We start from the raw sequence: 23388 nt of genomic DNA, 5'->3' as shown, positions 1-23388 counted from the left end.
CTGTTCTGCTTCACAGTAAAGTAACAGACGAACTTTACTTCAGAATAACACATTTTTGAGAGCTAAAAATCAACTGAGAACATTCATAAACAACAATATCTTCATAAACCATGCAAGATATTTCACTTTCTCTAGGGGTACAGAGGGTCAAGGCTACCGTGGGGCTTCCCCGATGTCGCAGTGATAGCGTCGTCGCCTTGTAATAACGGAGTTCCGGATTCGATACCCGGTGGAGGCACATAGTGATTCCGATCCCACTTTAAACTGTAGGTCCAGTCCCGATTAGCCTTACTGTGCATAAAGTGGACTTCAAACACTTAACTCAAGTTTAAAGTGGGATCCTACCCTCAGTGTGCCTCCATTGGGTATCGAACCCGGGACCCCGTTATTACAAGGCGACAACAAGATGAATTCAAGAGATTACGTCTCGGTAGACTCACATTGCACAATGGTTCGGATCAGTGGCGAAGCGTAGAGTTCCTAGCAGGGTAGGCACAGAAGTGCGATAATTTCCATTAGTTGCTTAAATCTGTCAAAAGAAAGGGAGGGGGGGGGGGCTATGTCATGGAGAGTGGTTCAATGTCTCTCCAGACCGCTTCTTTACTTGGCAGTGGCATGACGTTTTCAAAAGTGTTGTTACCGGCCATCAGCACGGTAATTGTGTCTTAGACGTTCTCCCCCACCCACCAGATGTCATCGATCTAGATTTTTGTTCACTTCTGTTTTTTTTATTTGTTTGTATTTTTTCAACCCCTGATTTATGCACACACCTCCAGAAAGAACTACCAATCATGAGACATCGCGAAAATCCAACGAATAGTGCTCGAGCCCTGTTGTCAATTCTTCATCACTTTTTTCTAAATTTATTTATTTATTTTGCAATTGAGGTGAAAAGGGCTAGAAGAACCCCATAATTTTCGGGTTAGTCTGACGTTTGTGCCGTGAGCAGACGACAGAATTCCGCACTTTCAGCGACTGTCAGTTTGGTATGTTCTATTGCTGCCAACTTAGTTTTTGTAGCAAGACTTCCTCGCACCGAGGAAAACACCATTGTTATCTGTTGTCTAACTAAAGGAATGGTTGTAGTTAATTCCAGTCTTGGCTTTCTAGATAAATGAATTTCTGACACCTGTATGTGCAAGTAAACATAATTTAAATTTTGAATATTTTCGTCTCATTTGTTCTGATCTATGCTAATCGTGACGATGAGAATGTATGGAGAATGAATTAAAGATGACCAGGAAACATTGACATGACCACAATTAGGTCACCTGGCTTCGTAACGTGTTAGGATGACGACTACGGGGCTTTCAAGAAAAAAACATAAGTAAAGGTGACCTCTCTCATTCAGTGTGTATACTTCGCATCCTAGTTTGTTCTACCCCTTGTGTTAGTAGACACCCTTACGTGATAACAGAACATAGGATCCTTGTTTGGGACCCGGCAACACGACAGGTTACTATGTAACATATAAACAGGTTATAATAAATGTAGTTGCTTGAGAGAATAGAATCCCAATTTTAGGCGCAATTTAGTTCTTTTCTGCCAATCCAATGTGACAACACTGGCATGTTCCGCCAGACCTGAAACAGACATGGCCCGCGCAATAACCCCATAACCCTCTTTGTCCTAAACCCAAAAAAAGTCTTCCCTTGCATTGTACTTTATTTGGCCGCCCTCTTCTCTTGTTATCCCTTCAGGGTAAACGAAACTGCCTACCTCTTCGCTTGTGTCGGCTGCATAAAAAAAATATCTGCTTGTAATATTTATTCAACGACAGTGTTAACGCATTAAATAACGTTTCAACAACTTTGAATTTTTAAAAATATTTTGCTGTCACTTGCCACTGCCACTTGCAAAGGAAAATATACTTGAAAACATTTTAGAAATGATTGTTATAAGAAGGAAACATGAAAGACCAAAAGTGGGTCCTACCTTACCGATGATTACTTCTTCACTCAATTAAGAACTCGATTGTTCTTGTTCTTGCATTTCAGTCCAGCACTTCTTGCATAAATCTCATCGCTGCACACGACACCAATCAAAAACAAAGCTCTACCGCCACGAACCTCGTGCTCCGAGCCAAGCGCCAAGCTCCCTTCTAGCGTCGTGAGCAGGAGGCAAGTTTTCCCAGAGGGTGAACGAGAGGGGAATCCCCGTTTACGATAAAAATAAATTATTCTATTCCCAGTGAAAGTAAAACTACTTTGTAAATATAAAGCGTAACTATCATTTTAATTTACGTAATTTGGTATGAAGACTTACTTTACAAATATAAGTTCTTTGGACTTTCTGTTTACGCTACGGTGTTGGGTGAATCGACAAGACCATCAGCACTCTGACCAGAAAACGAAGTCAGAACTACAGTACTCCGTAATTTTCAATTTCACTTACACTTGTCGATGAAAGGAAGGAAAACCTAAGTTTCGTACAAAATATGGAGAATGTACAATGAAATAGAAGTCTCTCTGCACGAACACAGGCTAATGTTTATAAAAAATGCCGGTACACCACAAATTTCCAACCCTGGCGGAAATGCAGTGTTGCTGATATGCTGTTCGTCCTAGTGGGTAACACCGGGAGGCCGGCCTCAGGAGCGCGTTATAAGCATACGTACAGTACTCGTAAGATTAGGCTTCCCGCATATACCACCGTAGGACGGAATGTGAAGAGAAGAGGCCCCAGCAAATGTGCCTCACTCCGTGGAAAGTTCGTATACTGACTGGACAGGGTTAGAATCTTTTTGTAATTATCATAAATGAAAATTCCAAACTTTTCCATTGCATTGCATGTGTTTTGACGAAATAAGTAAATACACATTTAAAAGAGTAATGGCGTGGGTAGGCCCGGCCTCCTGGCCTCATAGGACGCTTCGCCACTGGTTCGGATCCCATTTTAAACTGTACGTACACCTCCGATTAGCCTATCCTATCTGTGCATAAAATTTACTTTAAACAGCAAATCAAATTCAATATATTACACCGGTTTCCAATATAATAATAGTGCAAATCATAAATCATAATCTTGCTCTGAAATGTTACTTTTGACGGAAAATGTTGGTTTAATGTCGGTGTGCAAGTCTACAGGGAACTCTCGCGATTGCGCGGTACAGCTGGTATGGAGCGGAATCAAGTCAAACCTTATCAGCCAGGCGGAACTCAGGAAGTGCTATTTCGGTGCAAAATTATATGATTTTTCATGTAAATAGTCAACACTTAAGCACATGTCATCTGAACCTATTGACAAAATTCTTGACTGCTAGTGTTGCCAACCAATATTATATGCCCCCAAACTACACTTATCCCATATTATAACCTCTGTTCTCAAACCCATCAGACATTGCACGTGACCAATATTGGTTACACCACAGTTTATCATAGCACCAGTCACAAAACTTCAAATTATGACCCGGCAAAAAAATCCCTCTCTCTTCTCCGAAATTAGTATTCTGCAAAAAAATATTACTTTGGGGGGGGGGGGGTCATTACACTAAATTAGTAGTTATCTAGCACAACCCAACACAACTGGTTTTGTTTCTCATTTCACACCATTAATATACTGAAATGCACTGCTATTTTAGTTTATCAACATTTGCACATCTTGTTCAAGACAAATGTTTCAAGATTTGGGGGGAAATTTTCGTCATGAACATTACTTTGTGTTAATTCTCACCTAAAAAAATCAATTTCTTTGAATTTGTAAAATTTATATAACCATTTATTCCTTAGATTGAGTGGTAGCATATGGAAACATGAAGTTCAAAGCCTTTCCTGCATTTCACACTCAAATTTTCGAACTAATTTATGTAGATACATTTTATTATACTAAGTAATTGTTTTTTTTCCCCCCGTTATGGATATCAAAAGAATAAGATTTGAAAGTTTTTCTCAATTGTAATGGACGATGCTCATTTGCAGGAATTAAGTGACCAGTTCGACCGCCCCCACTCCCCCCTCTCCTTCACGACGTCTATTGTTTCCTATGTTGATTTAGCACACGCCGTTGCTCAACCACGAGTCATAGGTTTTTCCTTATAACCGGCAATGCGGATACGAGTCAAGCTTGAATTTCGCTTTGGAAATAAATTTGCGTGAAACTCATGCTTGCACGTAGAAATATTCTGTGTCGACCTCCGCACGGCGCACTAAGAGACCAAGGGTTCCGAGTTCGAATCCCGGCATGGGTATCGGTGTCCTGTGTGTCAGCAATTTCATCATATCATCACTAATTCCTCATCGTCACGATTAGCCAAGAAGTGGCAGAAAAGCGAAGGTAAATAACAGAAAAACCTGTGAGCGTTGCAATTGCCTTACTTAACCTAAATATCTGTTATTTTGTTCAGGAGGCATCAGATCCACATTGTATGCCGAAATTATGACTTCAAGTTTTACGTGTATTAGAAGAAGTTTAAAGGTTTTGTTTTGCTTGAATTATGTTAGAATCAACACAGTTGGTAAAAATATTATCCAGGCTAATGACGATGAACACACAAGTTAACTAAAAGCAGTCTTGCAATAGCAGTGGTAATAATAATTAACATCAGCAGGAGTAGTGTCCCATATTTGCGTGAAGAGAAGTTAGTTGTTTCTACGTAAAAGATGACGTCATAGACCCGCAGTCTTTGTTCTTTTAAAAGGGGGAAATGGTACTTCCTCTTTAAACATGTGCCATCTTTAGGACTCAAAACCAACCGATTTAATTACGTAAAATGATGATTTTGTAATGAATGACGTAATGTAATCAAGGGTGCCATCAGAAGCAAGGGAGAAAAACCTAAAAATTGGTCACGGAAAGGTTAGGTTCGAGTCATATACAGGGTGATTTATAATTCCCTCCGGGGTTTCAAACGTTTATAGAACTTTAAAACATACAGCAAAAAAGTGCATATCAGTATATAAAGAATCTCTCAAAGTTTGCACTCGTAATAGCCTCATCACGTAATTATAGCCGTGCACTGGTGAGCACAAAGCTTTCTGAGTCATAAAATTCGTTAATTCGGTTGTGACGGTACAACGTAGATTTAGTATACGAAATATCGAACAGCTGTAAGACGGAAGATTCTTTATGTACTGATATGCACCTTTTTGCTGTACGTGTTAGAGTTATTGTACCAAAAACTTTCAAAACACCGGAGGGAATTATGAATCACTCTGTACATCTGTCCCAGGAGTCCGTGGAGCAAGCAAGCGATTGAAAACAAGTCCTCTGGTCAAGTAGTGACCTGAGAGGGCTTGACCAATGAACGTGTGTAAGGGAAGTGAGTGCAAAGAGACGAAATGCTACTGCAGCTACCAGCCGTTTGCAGCAGCGCGAACTACTTAGCTCCGCCAACTACTTAGCTTTCTCTCCTTCTCTACTGTTGTATGCAGCGTTGCTCCACAGACTATTAAGTAAGGTGTGAATCAGGAGTCTATATTCCAGGCTAGCTACGCTATCTGCGAAGCCTGAAGTCTAGAAAGTAAAATCCTGAAGAAGAGTCGATTCTGAATACTTAAGAGTTGGCAACCTGAATACTTAAGAGTTGGCAACCTGAATACTTAAGAGTTGGCAACCTGAATACTTAAGAGTTGGCAACCTGAATACTTAAGAGTTGGCAACCTGAATACTTAAGAGTTGGCAACCTGAATACTTAAGAGTTGGCAACCCGAATTCCTAGGAGTTGGCAACCTGAATTCCTAGGAGTTGGCACCCTGAATTATTATAAGTTTGGAACCTGAATTTTTATAAGTTGACGTTGAAGACGTCAAGAATGAGCAGAGTCTTCTACCTTCCTCCATAGCCTAGAACCAGGTGTCATAGTGAGCTAGTCTGGGTCTTAGATTCAGCATACGCCACTGGTGTGAACTTTCGTTCACCTGTTTCATGAGTCAGCAAGCGAGGTGTGTTCAGGAAATGTCTAGACTTTTCTCCCTCTCCTTACCGCAGATGGCAAACCTGTTTCCGGCTTTGTCGTGTTTTGAGTTGCTTCGGAGAGACGGATATGTTTGTGAAGATTGTGAAGAGGTCGAGTTTCGTGCGATGCGTGAAGTTCGTTCTCGCACGGACCGGGAGTCTGGTTTGCAAATCGTCTGACAATGCGTATATATGATTGCTTCAAACTGCACTAGTTCGGAAAATGCAACATAATTTGAGCAGAGAGCGATATGAAGCAACATGCACAAGAAAAGTGTGCTTTAAATGTTCTTAAAATGTGATTAAAATGAGCATGAATGTATCCAGACGAGTCTATTTCTGCCAGGAGGATATGCCTTCGTTAAGACTTAGGAGACGAATGTGTGTTTGTTGCTGCACTAAGTTCTACCAGAAGCTTGGTAATATCTATAATCGGTCAATTCGTAAAATTCGGCAGGATTGTGCCAAAGATGCTACGGAAGGTTCTGCAAGTTAAATAATAGTTTATCCGGTTTAAAAATGGCCGAACTGTTCAGTGTTCCGATATGAATTTCCATGTTACTTTCCAACAATGAGAACTGCTTAGTTCACTGTTACGTGGCAACAATCAGTTGAAGCCCTGGGACCGTGGAAGAACCGCATGGAATGTAGCTCTCCGCGAGGAGGCCATCCGTCTCCACACCGTCTCATTGCTTGCGCAATGATGACGGTAAGTGTTCTTTTATCTATTTCCTGTTGTATGGTTATGATGGACATTGGTGCGGGAAACAGAAGTCGATTCCTGTTTTGTCATGCGTGAAGACGTTTTATCTCTCATGCATGGAAAATAAAATGACAGGCTTCTTGTCAATACATAACCGGCGTTTCAGTGAATGGCTTTCAAAGATTATGCTGGGCCATGTCTTCAAATTAATACGTATTTTAATATTCACATAGCATGGGCGTCGCCAGAACTTTTTGTAGGGGGGATCAGGCCATTGATATATAATTGGAAGGAAGTAATAATAGAAATAACTATTAAAAACTAATAATACATTATTTTACTACCAATTAATATCATCCTTATAAGGATATATATCTATAGATATACCGAAGGAGTGAATGTCGCCACAGACGGTTTTTTTTGTTTCATTGTTTCACATGCTGAAAATAATAGTTATTTTATTATTAACCTTTGTATATCATTCAAAAAAATTATTTGAAAGCGAGGAAAAATTTTAGTCATGAAGTTTACATTGCGTGACCTCTCACATAAGAATATCATTTTTGAATTCTGAAATCACATCCGATTACTTATACTTTGAATTAAGGTGTTAGCAGGTGAAGTTATGGTCTGGTTCTTGCATTTTACATTTAATTTTTTGATTCCAGCGCTTTATTCTTGTGGTTATTCTGTTTAAATAATAATTAGCTGAACTTTGTTTTTCTTCTTAGATTTGACATTTTTCTAGTTTTTTATGAACGACGCCCATGTCAATTGTTATTATGTGACAAACAAGGAATTACTATCAAATAATAGAGAGTTTTGGATATTAAATTATAAAGAATCATCAAAAGTTACATTTGACAGGTTCAGACCTTCATGAAACCAAATCTCTCCTTCAGATGTTCTGGGTTCGAATAATTTAAGGTATCTTAGTATTTTTGCACTTTCATTTTTATTACGAAATTCGCCATTGCTTCTTGGCAGGTGAACCACGGCACACTTTAGCCCTCCCGTGGTGACGCCCTGCTTTGTTTGCTACATCAATGTCCGTCATTCCCTTTTCGTTTGCTCGATTGATTGATTATTTTACGTAGCTTTTCTGCGACTTTGGCTAATCGCGACGATGATGATGAGTGGTGATATGATGAAATTGATGAAGGGCACTCAGAAAGTACACACATGCCCTGATGGAATTCGAATCCCCGACCCCTGACACTAACCACTCTGCTGCAGAACTCTGTTACAACAATATTTGAAGTAAGTGTTACCACAGATAAAGATATATAAGCAGATGTTCATCGAATGCAGGAAAACCGGTGCACGGACCTCCCACTGGGAACGGCCCCTCGCAAGAAGTTTCGGAATAATACGTTGAGAGGCGCTGAGAGCGCCACTCGCTCTTTTGCTTCCACTTCTTCTTCCTGGCAGAAGAAGAGATGGCGCTGCTGAATTTCACCGATGTCGAGGTCAAAAACTGACGTCACCAGACTCCCACCTCCTTAGAGAAATGGGGTTTCCCAGAAAACGGCCTCCTGCGATTCTGCGAAGCCTCAGCGCTTCGGTGGCTTCGCTTGGCGTGATACCTCGACTTTTACTAGCGGTTAGAAAACAATAGAATGATGTACTTCTATATTTATCTGTGGTGTTACTGTTGGTTAAAACAAGATAAGTGTATAGTAAATTGATTCTAGAAAGTTCATGGTACTGGAAAAATCTACAGCAAGGCTTCTTGTTTATCTTTTCATTAACACATGAAATCCTTCCACCTTGACAGTTTTAACGGAGATATGTTCATTTTATTTATGCATATCCTACGAATGTTAATGTGATTTACATATTGGTACTATGAAAAATAGTAACGTTTTCGGCATAACGAGAAAATTACTAATGTAAGCTTGGGAAAAATTCAATAACAATTCGTAAAAAGAAAAATTCAGTGGGACTCACGCTGAATCAACGAATGTTCGGAGAAAATATTTGTGTGAGGAAATGAATGTGCCGTTCTTACATTGTTATTTCAATGTATTGTTTTAGTTAGTGATTCAAGAAGAGTACAAATATATGTATTTCTGTGTTTGTTAGGATCCATCATTGAATGCCGCCAGCAGTAAAAGTTTGAATTGCAAAGTGGGTTTATATGTGTACTCTCCTTAGGGTTGCTTAAGAGAAAGCTCAGCCTTTTGAACTATTATATGAAACTAATCTAAATACAGACCCAACGCTGATGGGAGAGATTATTTTGAATTCAGTTTTCTGTCGCTGTGTAACGCATTTCCCGACTCTTGTTGATGTAAGCTTTCCTTTCTTATCTCTCATCCTTACAAAGTTTGGCCAGACTTCCTTGTCTGAATAATCTTAAACAATAGCTTACAAAAATCTATTGGACCGAGTGAAGCTCTGTATCTGATTGAGGGACAAATGTACACATTACTATCATACAGAGCTAGAAATGCATCAAGATCAAGGTTGATTCACTCTTGTTCCAGTTAATCATGTAATTTTGCCTTCTTATAAATGATCGTGTCAAAATGCATTACACGGAACAACAGCGATAAAAGTATAATTTGATGCATTTCTCTGTATTTTGATGCACTCATGCAGCCAGAATTTTATTTCGGGGGGAGGGGGCTCATCCCTTATCAGCACCCGTAATCTAAAGGCGATCAAGTGTGGGGGCTAGAATCCCTGCAGAGGATTTCTCAGTATATTACAACTTATTTTACAAGAAGTTTAATCCTGAAAATTCGCCGCGGTTTCTTCGCTTCGTCGTGCTTTTGTCTCAGTGTGTGAGCTTGCACTTGATCACATGTATCGTTTCAAGCTAGTTTTTTCCTCGTCTGTCGTTTCGCTTTTCTTCCGCTCCAGTGGGCGACCAGTTGTAAAGAAGTCACACATGTAAAAAGAGAAAGAGAGAAAGTGAATGAAAAATCGCAGAAAGAAAATGGGGAGAAAAGATTGGTACAAGAAAAAGACAAAGAAAAATTTGTAAGATTTTTTTTAAAATTTTGTGTGCGTCAGCACTTAGGCTATTTTGCACCCGTCACATTATACGGGGTCCAGCCCCTTACCGTAACCACAACAAATAGCATAACTAAAATCTTAAAACATTCTGACTTAGGTTAAAAGCTGAGGCTGTAAAGGGGCACTCAGCACACACAGGGACAAGGAACAGGACAACACACAGAATTATACTAGCCAAATGGTCTGCATAAAGCTGAAAAAAACAGAGCGAAAGGTTGAACGAGAAAATGGACAGAAAGGGTATGGAAATGAATTACTTGTATTATTTAACGTCGCTTTTCTTCCTCTTTTGGCTAGTCGCTACAGTGAGGATGAGATTAGATTAAACTGATGAAAGAACACTCCCAAGGAACACCCATATCCAGGACGGAACTCAAACTCTGAAACTTCATTGCCCAGGTCGAAAGTCAACGCGCTTTTGTTTCTTTTTTTTAAAAAAAAAAACTTTCCATGTCTTATTTTCATCTTGTAGCTTTTTATTACTCTTTTTTCCTCCAATTTTCCAACACAAACATCCATGCCTTATCTAGGATTGAAACCTGGGTCCCCTGGTCTCCTAGCAGCACCACACAGGTGACTCGTACTCAGCTGGAATTACAGTAAAAGGGATAAGGCAAGAATGAGTAGACAATTTTTGCGTATTGTATAGTTCAGGGGTTCCCAAACTTTTTCGTTTCACGGCGCCCTTGGTGTTTCAAGCAGTGGCGTAGCAACATATCGCGAGGCCCCCATCCGTCTTTGTAAATTTGAAATCTCAATGTGAATCGATACAAAATCTTCAGAGATACGTCAGCAAATTATATTTAAATAATAAATTACTGACCAAAATGATATTTAATAATTTCATTCACCCTAAAAATGTCCTCCTCAGTTTTCCGGGAGCTGAAATCTGGGGAAGGAAGAACTGCTGATATCATCCATGCCCTCCTTGAGATGAAAATAAAAACGCAAGCATTTAAATGCCTCACACCTTGCTTGGTAGCAGTTGGAGGTGGTTTATTGTTAACATATTAAAATCGTGAGTGCAAGGTGAAGAGAAGGAAGAAAGGAATGGGAATGTCCAAGCAAGTTATTGTGATACTTTGCGTAAATGTTTCACCTAAGAAACACGACAATAGTTTTTACTTTTTTCGGGACCCTTAGGCTTAAGGTGAGGAGGGACAATTTCGCACCAGGCATGCATTTATTTAAATATCGTCGGAATGGGCACTGCTACTAAAGAAAATCCACGCATAATTTGAGAGTATGAATTTCTCCCCATGTTGCAAGTGGAAGCGGTTTTTAAAGTTGATTATTAAGCTAGATACCATGTTTGAAAAATGTGATGAATACGTATTTACAGAATCCCATGTATTCCTTATGGAGAGACAACTTCAAATTGTAGTTACAAATGGGAGTTTCGACTATTTCTAGCGCAAATATCATCTTCAATGGATCCTTTACCCGATCATATATTTTTTTCCTCGATCGGAAGTTTGATATCTCCAAGAAAACTAGTAAAATAATTCTCCTATAAGCGTAATGCATTTCTCCTTGCCTCCTACAGCCATCCTGACAGTGTTGCCAAACCTGATGTGCATAAAAGAGCTAAATTTCACCTTATATTGAGCTAAGTTGACTTTCAAGGAGCTAGATTTACGAAGGTTGGATAAAGTGCCTCCCATGGTAATGTTAGTTGTCAAGAGGGTGGGGAGGGGGCGCTGCTATTACCGGTAACTTTAAAGTGATGACAATCTATTCTTAATTTTCACCTTCTAGATCTGACGGCATCACCCATCTTAAAAATCGACCGATGGTTGTGTGAATCGAAAATAAAGGATTACCGGATAACAATATTGTCATTTTTACCTCAGTCAAGGCGCTATATAAAAGTAACTAAGGAGGTAAGAGGGGGGAGGGGTGAGACGACGCAGACAATAAATGTATACGCATGGCAAAAGTTGGTCTATGTCCGGGGCTAGTGATGCATAGTGTGGCAGGAGGCGGGTGCCACAGTTCACAGCCAAGCGAGTGCACGAAAGAGCCAGATCTGGCCTCAAAAGAGGTAAGGTGGCAACAGTGCTTCCAGCTGCCTCGGAGGGAAGGAGCTAGGGGAAATTGTCCCTCTCCCCCTTAATACCCGCCCACTTGTATGTTAAGCCCCTGATTTGACGTATTCGTTCAAATGAAAACGTTGAACTACAATTTAAAGTCAGATAAAAACAGAATGTTTTGATTTTAATGCCCACAAAAATTACCCATTTCCATATTTTTCGAATCAATCTCATGGGACGCGAGGCCCCGGCCCACTTCGCCCACCCCTTGCTACACCACTGGTTTCAAGATTCTCCTGCGGCGCCCAAGTCAAGAATGTAGGCCTATCTAACACTTGTAACGCTCAGTTAGTGTGGTTAGGTTAAGTTAAAAAATTAACACACACATATTACAAATTCAGAAACATTTTGTATGTAAAAAGTATCAAAACCCTGTGCAGACTAACAAGTAAGTGTCATTTTAGTGAATATATTGGAACATTCGCGGCGCCCCTGCAAGCCAGCCGCGGCTCACACTTTGGGAACCACTGGTATAGTTGCCTCTTAACCTTAACCTCACGAAAGGGAAGGGGGTATAACTTATTTCATACATGATAAATTGTTACAGCCGCAGTAAGTAAATACCCTTTGACTGTGAATTCACTCAAACGTGGCTGGTAGTTAAACATATCATGTCGAAAATCGAAAACGTGTGTTGGCTCTAACAACAGCGATAAAAAAAGTATCACCATGGCAACCTGTAATGCATTCCAACGTCTATGAGCCTGGAGGACGCCGCGTGCTATAAATATAGTTTTCGGAACAGGTTGAAAGGGGCAAGGAGGGCTCAAAGAAACATGTGCAGGAAAGGAACTAACGAGTTGAGCTTTTGCCTAATTTCCGGAAGCCAGAACGCGACGGTGTATCGAGCAGCCTTCCCGTGAACCACAGATTAAATATTTTGCTCGCATACGTTGCTGGTTGCATGCGCCTCTACTAATGCTAGCAATTAAGTTATCTTGCAGTCTTGTCCGACCTAATGCCCGAATTCTTGTGAGCAGTCAGAAGTCGACGATAATAGCTCTCTGGCATTCCTAAACCCGAAAGTGTATTGCTGCAGCATCATGAATCTTTCATCTGTCCATACCCCAGGATTAACCCTTATACCCGTTTTACGGAATAAGGCCTGGACGCCGAGGTTCTTTTCAGCAGGAAGTTTAAAATCGCGCAAGGTTTTAAATAAAATAATATATTTCGCTAACTACAAATGCTAGTTACAAATTATAGCTAATTTTTTTCCAGTACATTCTACGCTATACGTTTGAGGTCGAAAAATCCAGATTTTCATTTATCCAATAGAAGAAGAAAGCTTTTTTTTTCCTTTATTTCCTTCCTTTCTATCTTCGAAATTTAAACTTTGGCCCCCCGATATGTGCTCCATTCTCGTGGCAAGAATTGCGCACTCACTGCTGATACTTTCTCAGAAAAAGATTGTATTGTAAAAGACCTGCTTTTTTTTCTTGGCGGGACATTCAAAATTCCCATAGCCTATATATATATCTCGAAAACTATTAATAACTAACCTGTGGCTCGACAGCCCTCGGCCTATCTCCCGACTGCCAGTCTCCCTCCCACAATCCTACTCAGCAGTAATGGGGGTGACGTGGGGTCAGCACGTCGAACCTCCAGCCGTTATGAGAGATTTTTATGACCGGGTTACGCGACTCACTCGTAGCTCCCCAATTTCCTAACGATGGTGGGTTCCCACCGGTCCTATACACAGGCCGAGAACCCAGAGACTGAACCCAGGCGGACTCGAACCCATGCCGTCCCGCAGTCTGAGTCCAAAGCACAGCGCCTTAGACCGCACAGCCACGGAGCAGGGTGAAAACTATGAAGGCTAGAGTTTTAAAATCATATCTCGTTTTCTTCAGTACGAACTAGGCTATAAGCTTATGTTCGAAAAAACCTAATTTGCATTTATCAAGTAGTAGAAGGCGAAAGTTATAAAAAACAATTGTTTTTACAAAACTTGAATTCCTTCGGGGCCCCACGAAACGATATTTTATACGTACACATTGATCATGATAATCGCACCTTGATTGAATCACTTCGGCAAAGATCACACGCACGATGCTTACCTGGCATGTTTTCATCGCAGGGTCTGATCTGTTTGCCGGAAATATGGCGGCGGGTGTGATTTCGCGCAATGAATTGTGGAGGAAGTTGTTCGCGCTGAATATCATCCATTAAGTATTACTTTTAATTTCATCTTTAATATCTCTTTCGTGTGTTTCATATTACTCCTAAATATTTGCATTTAGAAAGTGATTCAAATAGGTTGTTATCTGTAATTAGGTTTTGATTACTAGTCAGCTTTAACATTTGTTGTAGTTGAATAAAAAAGAACTCCACTCCCAGACTTGAATTTCAAATAACACGGATTTTATGCTAATTGAATTCAGTTCGTATGTAAACTTACAAGCTGTGTTACAATTCAACAGCTTTACTTTAGGGAGGGACAAACAAGGTATTTTTTTTCCAGGGGAGGCATATTTTCCCCCATAATAGTATGCCCCATATTTTTCCCCACAACAGTGACGCCCCTCAAAAAACACTAGTTCAGTCTGAAATTATAATGTTCCTTCAATGCCCTTATAATAATTAACATAAATCACTGTGACTGAAATGAAATTATGTGTGAAATGCATATATTTTACGTGGACATTCATTTTCAAGGGTTTGCCCCTATCCTTCCCGACGTCCATGATCACAAATTAAAACACATAATCTACAATACAGTCACCCGTTTCTATTCCTCGGTGCGATCAAATTTGTTGGAAGGTGAATGAACTCTGTTAAATGAAAAATGCCTCAATCGAATGAAGATGGCGTTGCAAATCTATACTTTTGCAATGATTTTGTATATTTGTGACAGTGCAGTTGCAGCTCCTATATTTATTGTCTTAATTTGGTTAGTAATACCGTACCAGTAATGTCGACACAAAATTCAAATGTATGATATTGCTTTCCAACGTGTTCCAAGGGGATTGCATTAATTCTATTTTATTAATGCAAGAAATAGTTCTCGCACAGTTGAATCACTCGCATAAGAACATAACCAGTCAAGTTTAATATCTTATGTTCTTACACACTTTTAATATCTTATGTTCTTACATGAAAATATAATGTGTGTCCGTGTTACCTTAATATTCGAGTCAGCTTGTGCCTAATTCAGTAACAAACAGTCAGGTTTTTCGTCTACTTTTTAGATAATGTATTTTTTCTTGCAACATGCAACACAGTTTAACAAAAGTTTGCAATATTTGTCACTGGATCTTAGAATACATGGAAAAAAGTATATTCAAGTCAGGTTCCAAAAATAATGTATTACACCACACAACTACAAAAACTTCCCAACGGAAATATTAAGTTGCCTTGTGTTCTTGTTTTATAATGTTTAGAACAGAATATTTGATTTAGCGAAATACTTCTTCTTTTTATTTTTTGGCTCACACCGCGTTTGCAGTTTCTAGCCAAAGTTGCTCAGTTCAGGTACTATTGTTAATATCTATGTTCCAAACTGTTGTTGAACATCATTCATCTTCTTCGAAACACCAATGTCTTCCTGTTCTTATGGTATAACAGTTTTGTGAGGTAATTAATTTAAATTGTAGTGTGAATCATCATGGTTGTTTAAATAGTAAAATCAGCGGCGACTCGAAGGGCAGAGCCGCCGTGCCATGGCACTACCCTCAGAAGAAACTCATACCTCGCCAAAGTATTGTTAAATTAATACATTTATAATTTACATACAAGGAGATTCGTATCTCGCAATCGGTCAAGTTGACGACCTCCCCAGCCTCCACGCGGCATCGCCAGCTGTTTCGTACCCTAGCGAGGCAACGGTCCGAGCCGCCTAAGAGCTGGCCTAACCAAGTTGACATGTGCAGAGGATTGTAGAAGTCTCAGCGGGGAACAAGGTGGCGGGAGGGGAAGGGGGTAGCCATAAGACACCAGCCGAGTCAGTTTTCGCTTGGCACGATGAGGGACATAGCTGCCACCTTCAGAGAAAAATCGCTAAATTTGACTGATTTGTAAACCCGTTGGACAGTACCGTTACCCCCACACCCCCTATACACCTTCATGCCGTGGTGCTAAGCACAGGGGAGCACTTTTTGTTGGACAGTAATTCGTGAGAAAGGTACTATCTACTTTTCTGCCTACTTTTGAAAACACGAACGTAGTATTTATCCAAAGTTAAATGAGCATTTAGATATAAGATAGATGCGTCCGATGGGCCATCCAGACTTTTATATTTTTTATAAAGTAAAAAAATCCCATGGTGATGCAAGTTTCCTTTGACATTTTCTTTACAACAAATGTCTAGAATATTTTCGACGTCCAGTTGGAATACTTGTGCATTAGGGGAGGAGAAGGCGAGATGATTTGTTTTTCCTCCTGTAATTGTTGTGTTTTTAGGGAAGTGTCCTGTAGTGTATAAAATATAGATTAGTGAGTGAAGATTAATCGGATTAGTGCGTTGTTACTTATCACACACACACTGTTTTCCAAACGAGGACAAATTAAAAGTTAAACATCTTGCCCAGTGGCGCAACAACATGGAGGGGGCAAGGGAGGGGGGCATTGCGGAACTTTTCTTTGTTTCGATTTCTTGATCACGTTGACACTACCCATCATAGTAGCCACCGGGCGCCACTGAGTAAAATACTAAGAGTTGATGGGCACAAAGATAAGGTAATAAGTCATTAAATCACATTCAGTGTTGCCAATACATGGAGACGTAATGCTGACTGGAAATTCCACTAACAGTTTTCATTATTAAATATGGCATCAATGTTTTTTTTAATTTTTTTGTAAATGTTTGATTGCCATCTTTGATTGGTGTAAAGTATGTATTTAAAGAGGAATCTATGAAATGTAGAAATGTTATTTCTTCTTTTACACACGGTAGGGATCTCACCATTGCAAACATCCCTGTTGTTTCTCAGGTTCATTCGACAAGCATTTTGACGTCATAACCTACACATCTTTCTCTCAGTCGATAGTGCATTGGGATTAAGATTCAGCTGGGAGTGGGACAGAGGCATATAAAACTAACGTCTTCAAAGGACATGGAATGGAAAACAATGGCACCCCTCGAATCTTGTTAATCCTCCACTGTGTGTACTTACAAGGTAAAGACTTGAAAATTATTAGCAACACGAAGCAACGAACTTTGTGTGTGTGTGTGCCCCTGTTCTGTACTACTTCGGCACGAGACCTAGAGCTTGGACAACGAAGACCCACGAGCTTATTTCATGATATAAGGTTCTGCCATTCAAAGAAAGGTTATCCCCTCGCTTATCAAAACCAGGCTGTTATCATTTCGCCGACCTTGAATTTCCTGAAGGAAACCGCAGTCCGTGGCAGGAAGTCAGAAAACATGGTTAACGAAAAAAAAGTTCTAGTCAAACGTGGGAATATTGCCAATCAAGTGGAACTTGCAGCACAACAGGAAGGGCGTAGGGAGGAGATCGCATTGCACTGCAATTACCAAACAGAGCGAGTTAGGTGAGTTGTTACGTTATCGGACTCTTATTTAAGAAGTGGTGAGTTTCGCGCTTGGCTTTCTTGACAGTTTCACTGCATGTGAATGATAACATTGTACCTTTAGGACTGGCACGACTCGTCGCGCGCGACGGACAAGAACCCCGGAGACTTTGATTTCAGGACATCCAGTCTGTTAGGATGAGCACTGAATGCACTGGCTTGACAGGTAGCGCACCGACAGTTGTAAATAGAGCCGTCAATCTGGAGGAAGAGTTCTGGTCCATATCTCACTTGGAGTTATTGAAAACTTAGTGAAGTATACAGTAGAAAGGAATAAAAAAAAAATGCTGAGATGATATCGTAAAAGGGGGGGGGGGGGGGGTTGGGGGAACTCGTCTTCCCAGAACAGTCAATATTTTAAAAGGGGTATTCCTGCCGTGTCGTCAGGCCCATAGCTAGAATTGATCTCCAGGGGGAGCTCTCGGGTTAACAAAGTCTATTTTTCAAAAGTTTAACGGTATTAAATGAAGGTAAATCATGTGTGTGGGGGGAGACGGGGAGTAGGGGGATCATTATATATATTTTAGAGACATCATACAAATACTACATTTTTTTATATCATAAAATATCGCTTTAAGTGTCAAATTGACTGCTACTGAAATCATCCCTTGCTACACACTCCATACTACTATTGATGATACAGATATTTATATCACACAAGAAAAATGAACAGTATTCAGTCATTGTGCTTAGCGAAGATTCCACCCCCGGGCCGAAAGAATAAAACTCCCCTTCGTTCCATGCTGGCCTTTGACGCAAATACCGAGGGAATTTGCATGATGACGTGTCAAGTTACAGGTTTCTGTCTAAACGGGTGGTCGAAACTCGCAACAGGGGCAGCGAAGGTACAGATAAAGGAACTTCCCTATGAAGCAACTTTCTAAAGTCTAGAGAAGAGAATATTCTATATATACTTGTCTCTATTTAGACTTCTTATAATTAAGATGAACGAATGTAATAGTTGCTGTTCATGTTCTGTGAATTTATCCTTCACCAAAGCTGTGAGCAAAATAATATCTGCTGTCTACATTTTCACTCTTCACTGCAAACAAATTACACAAAATAGTTTTACCTAATGTCAAGGGGGCTGACGGCAGTGCTAAGGGGGAGCCCCCTGGCCCCTGCCTGTCTGCGGGCCTGCGTGGTGTTCTTGTCAAATTGGCAGCTCGATTTGTCACGCTGGTAGATCAGAATTTTTGGGTCAGCTGGGTCGCCCATTCTCCCTGGATGTATGGCTATGACGTCAGTCATCATCGAGGGGGACTGGTTGCCCAGTGTACAAGCCAACCTTCGTGGCGTTCGAATCCCGGCCTGGGCATGGGTGTTCTTTGTGAGTGACTGGCTATTCATTAATTTCATATCATCACTCATTCTCATCTTTCACGATTAACCAAAAAGCGGCAGAAAAGCGAAGTAAAATTTAAGCCGCCAGGTGGTTCGTGTTCGACCAACGATATCACCACCTAAGATTCAGTTTTCGAGTCCCGGCTTGCACAGGTGTAACTTTGTGTGAGTGCCCCTGCATCATCTTCCTTTAATTATTGCAAGATCCTCATCGTTGCGATTATCCTGCAGAGCCAAGAAAGAGGTATAAAAGAAGAAAAAACAAATGGGGTTCACGCCCCAATCTATCCTGTCGCGTCCATACAAAGATAGGCCATTGAAAATAAAGCCACAGTTTAAAGTGGTAGTCAGAAATACTGTTCAATGTGCCCTCACCGGGAATGGAACTGGAAACCCTTGTTAGAAGTCGATAGCAGCAGCCAATACATCCTAACATGACAGACAAGTAGTGTTTGATAATTGTTTATAGTAAAGATGCATTTTGTTACATTTAAACAAAACGTAATCTCTGTGGCACAACAGCCCTTTGAGGCTCAGGCATTGCCAAGCACATTGTCAGCGGGTGAAACATTGGTCAGCGTATCGAGTTCCGCTTCTGCTATCTGGCATTCTTGAAAGCAGCTTTCAGGCGATGTGGGTCAACACTCAACAGTTGACAGTTTGGAATTTCCATCAGGGATTGAACCCTTAAGTATTTCTTTGCCGAGGGGTTCATAGGTGGAAAGAATTTTTTCATGGGCTCTGCCTCAGTAGTCATGATTGCTAATATCCCCTGTCGAACTCTCTTTCTTTCCTATAGGTCCGGGACTAACAATATTTGGAGGTCCCCTTTACAATTTCAGTTACAATTTTTAGACCAAATTATTACCACATTTCATCGGTTTGGGAACATTTCCGAAGCAAATTTTTTAAACAGTGGAAGCCTTTTTGAAGATGCAAGCAGCTATTTTTTCTATTCTTCTTCCTCTCTTTCCATCCTCCTTCCTCTGCTTCTCTATTTATTTTCTTTTTCGTTCTTGCTCTGTCTGCATTTCATTTAACCTTCCCCTGTTTCTCTATTTCCCTTTATCTGTGATTTCCTGCCTTTTCCCTTTCTATATATCTCTCTGTTTTACTTTCTCGGTTTATCTATTCACTTCATCTCTTTCTCTCTCTTTCCTTCTTTCCCTGTTTATCTCTGTGTTGCTTTATTTCTTCCTCTTTCTCCTCACTTCTTCATTCTGTTTCTCTCCATATCACTTCATTTCCTGATCTCTGTATTACTTCCGTTTCCCGATCTCTGTATTACTCCCCTTTCCCGATCTGTATATCACTTGATTTCCTGGCTCATTTACCTCTTTCCATGTACCCCTTTTTCTGTCATTGGTTCTCTACTTCTCTCCATCTTTTTGTTTCTCTCTTCTTCCACTCTTGACACTTTAATTCTACCTCGTTTTTATCTTTCTGCATCTCTCTCTCTTTCCTCCGTTTCTCTATTTTCTCCACCTTTCCCCTCTGTTTATCTCTGTCACTTCGTGTCTTATTTTTTTCTTTCTATATCTCTCCCTCTTTCGTTTTCTGTTTAACTCTTTTCCTCTCTCTGTGTTATTCTTGCTCTACAGATGTTGAAAATTTCTCATGTAGGTAATTTTGGTTGGGCAGGAGGCACTGGCGCGCTCAGGCTAATTTATTTGGCGTTTTCAATTGCTTATCTGGACAATTCTAGCCTAATTGTCGTAACTTCATGTTCCGTTTTCACACCTTTGTCCAAACATTTCCGTAGCGTAGCAGTTAACCTTGCTGCAGAAACATGAAATACTGTTTAATAACCCAAATATTTTCAACGTTTCGCCATGGAATTCCGTGACATATTACGCAATCACTGTGCTCTTGTACTTTATCTCGTCATCCGCGCCCTCCAACCGACCTTCATAAAAATGTCTTCCAGCGTCGGTTTCTTTTTATAGCGGAAAAAAAATATCGTTGAGGTCGGTAGGGTAAAGGTGAGGAAAGGCCACGAAGGTAGGGCGTAAATAAAGCATGAGGCGGGGAGGGGGGGAGGATCATCCTTGTGGCCTCTGTGTTGCTTGAGAGGGAAATTGTGTCAGGCGCCACGCTGCATCGAAGGTTGAAAGTAAACAAAGATACATGGAAGCAGTGCGTCGCCATCGGGGGGTGAGGGGGGCACAAGCCCATCGTGAAATAGCCTTAGCTAATTCTCCTGCCTACCCTAAGAGCCTTAGCCTACGGGAAATTAAAAGCCAGGGTTTTTAAAGGTCCAGGATCCCATAAATTCTAATGGGTTCTATTCGCGATTAAAATTACCACCTGAGCGCTAGTGTCGCTTCCAATATGGCCGCTCTATGTAGAATAAATCTTTGTTTACATTCAGGTCGCTCTATGTAGGATAAATCTCTGTTTTCATTCAGTAGTAGTACGTAATAGCAGCGTGTTGCCATTGCTGGTATGGAAGAAACGTTTAAATTACGCGTTATATTTAAATATAACTATAACAGGTGAAGCTGTGCTGAGAGCGAAGCATTTAATTATGATGGGCAAAAATAACAGGAAAACGCAGACGAAACTAATGTATACACACTGGTTCTTCAAAGCAGTGCTGTTTCATCTGCACCGCGGTTGTAATAAACTGGGCTCTCGGAAATGATCTGAAAATAAAGCAATTCACTTGTATTGCAAAGCTTGGACAGGAGAAAAATGGAAACATGCCGTTGCAGTTCTTCCCCCAAAGAGACGGGCTGGTTTAATAACAACACAGGATAATAATAATAACAACAATAACAATTTAATTGAGGCTATCTTCTCTGAAAATTGACTTATTAAATGAAACAGCAACATTAGCATGTTGATTTTCTTTTTCTGACTTACCTTTATGATTACAGACATTAATTAATTCTCAAACTATTTTCATCTTCGCACTTAATCGACTTGCACCTGTTCCAAATTTCATACATAATACATTGTTCTCGAAAAAAAATGTTATATTCATAAAGAACAATTTAAAACTTACTTTCAAAGTAATAAAATCATATTTCGGAAAATAAAGTGAACAGACTCGTGCATTCTTCGTAATTTCCTCCTTGCCGCATTTCAGTTCTAGATATCCTCATGCTAATCTTGTCAATCAGTTCTGTTTTCCCTGATTTATTTACAAATTTCATGTTGTCGATTCCACGGGGTTTAAAACACATGTAAGCTTTTCACTTGTCCTGACCCACAAAACGATTTAGAGCAAAAAACTGAACAGTAGACGTGTTTTTTTCGCATGATCCCCATGCTTTAAACGGCTTGAACACTACATGGAGTGGTTCCTGAAAATCTCACCAGATGGCATATCGGATAATTTTTATCGCGAATTGGGTTCCGCTGCAGAACCGGAAGCTTCTTTCTCGCACAATTTAAAATCGGTACAAGTTGCGTATTGTTTAATTTAAAAAAAAGTTCCCTGGACCGTATTTAAATTCATTCGGAAAAAAGGTCCCTGGACCGAATTGAAATACTTAAAACATAAAAAAGGTTGTTTACGTTCTAGAACCCATTTACACTTCAGATTTTCTCTCCCGAGCGGGAATTGAATTTATTTAAAATTCCGGGACCTCTCACAACACTGATGAAAACACACGCACAGGGATTGATGAGAGAATTTTCCATCTGGGGGTACAGTCACTGACATGCATTGCCCCTACACTATTAGTACACCACAGAAGATTTCACTAGGGATTATATCGAGATGAGACGGGACTCGGCATACAATTTTTCATTTCAATAATAAGCTGATGATGCTTCAGGAGTTGGCAACCTGATATTTTTGAGTTCGCAACCTGATTTCGTGGGAGTTGGTCACTCTTCGCGCAAATCCGGATCGGTGTTGTGAATTTATTGTTCCCAGCGTCCACCTCCCCTTTCTGTGTCTATGCTAGTCTTTATTTTAAATCAGGGACACTGGCTTACCTCGACAACTAAGGCCGAACATCGTAGTGGTCTTTCGGAGATAGGGATCGGCTTCAGGTTCGAATCCCAGTTGGGAATACAGCTTGATTTCTTCAACGTGGCTTCTTCCTTTGTTATGTGATCCTTAACACAATGCAAAAATGAGGTATAGTTGACCACTTCGAGCAACCAGGGTAGATGACTGACTTACCGTCGTTCTATGTTGGTTGTTTGGTTGATTTGGTGTTTTAAGTCCACTTTATGCACAGTAAGGCTAATCGGGACTGGACCTATAATTTAAAGTGGGATCCGAACCACTTGTGCCTCCACCGGGTATCGAACCCTGAACCCCCTATGGTTCTATGGTATGGTCAATTAACCTTCCTTTCCAAACGTGTCAATGGAAAAGCAGACTCCTCCGCACTTCTCGCAAAAAAAAAATGTTCCATACTCAAAATTAAGACCCAGAAATGACCTCTTCCAAATTTCACGCGGTAGAACCAGGATGGTCCAAACTGATCCCATGAGGAGGATGTGCGTGTTGTACAATTTAGTCTCTAATGATACCCCTGACATTGATCTATTCAGACCTAAAAGCAAACATATTATGTGAACCCTGTATAATAGCATTGTAACCAAATATGTTGTATACTTTATGATATACCACCCTTGTGTTATATATTGTTGTTATGTAACTATTATTCTGTTCTTTCTTATAGTTTCTTCTCTCATTGTTTTTGTTTTCGATTTCCAATTCTTAATTACTTTTGTCCTGTCAACATGTATGTGAACTTAACTCAGAATTTAACCTCAAAGCACTGTAACTGGCCATTTGCCTGTAGTGTTTAATAAATAAATAAAGAAAGAAAGAAA

At 40.2% G+C, this 23388-nt stretch overlaps 1 protein-coding gene across 3 annotated transcripts in view; it reads left to right on the top strand.

Annotated features, from left to right (window-relative positions):
• The window catches only part of LOC145980038 (oxidative stress-induced growth inhibitor 1-like), a 175061-nt gene that overhangs the window by 122811 nt on the left and 28862 nt on the right, over positions 1–23388 (top strand). The window contains exon 1 of one of the 3 annotated variants that reach the window (XM_083113017.1): positions 17168–17205. The exons of the other annotated variants lie outside the window; for them this stretch is intronic. The gene's annotated coding sequence lies outside the window, so the exon portion shown is untranslated. Of the gene's footprint in view, positions 1–17167; positions 17206–23388 lie in introns of those variants that run through there. 3 annotated transcript variants of the gene reach the window in all.

The sequence above is a fragment of the Lepisma saccharinum genome, chromosome 27 (assembly GCF_977018435.1).
Source record: "Lepisma saccharinum chromosome 27, izLepSacc3.1, whole genome shotgun sequence".
NCBI classification, from domain to species: domain Eukaryota; kingdom Metazoa; phylum Arthropoda; class Insecta; order Zygentoma; family Lepismatidae; genus Lepisma; species Lepisma saccharinum.
The sequence above is the reverse complement of the archived record's forward strand: the minus strand, read 5'-3'. Positions and strand labels throughout refer to the sequence as shown.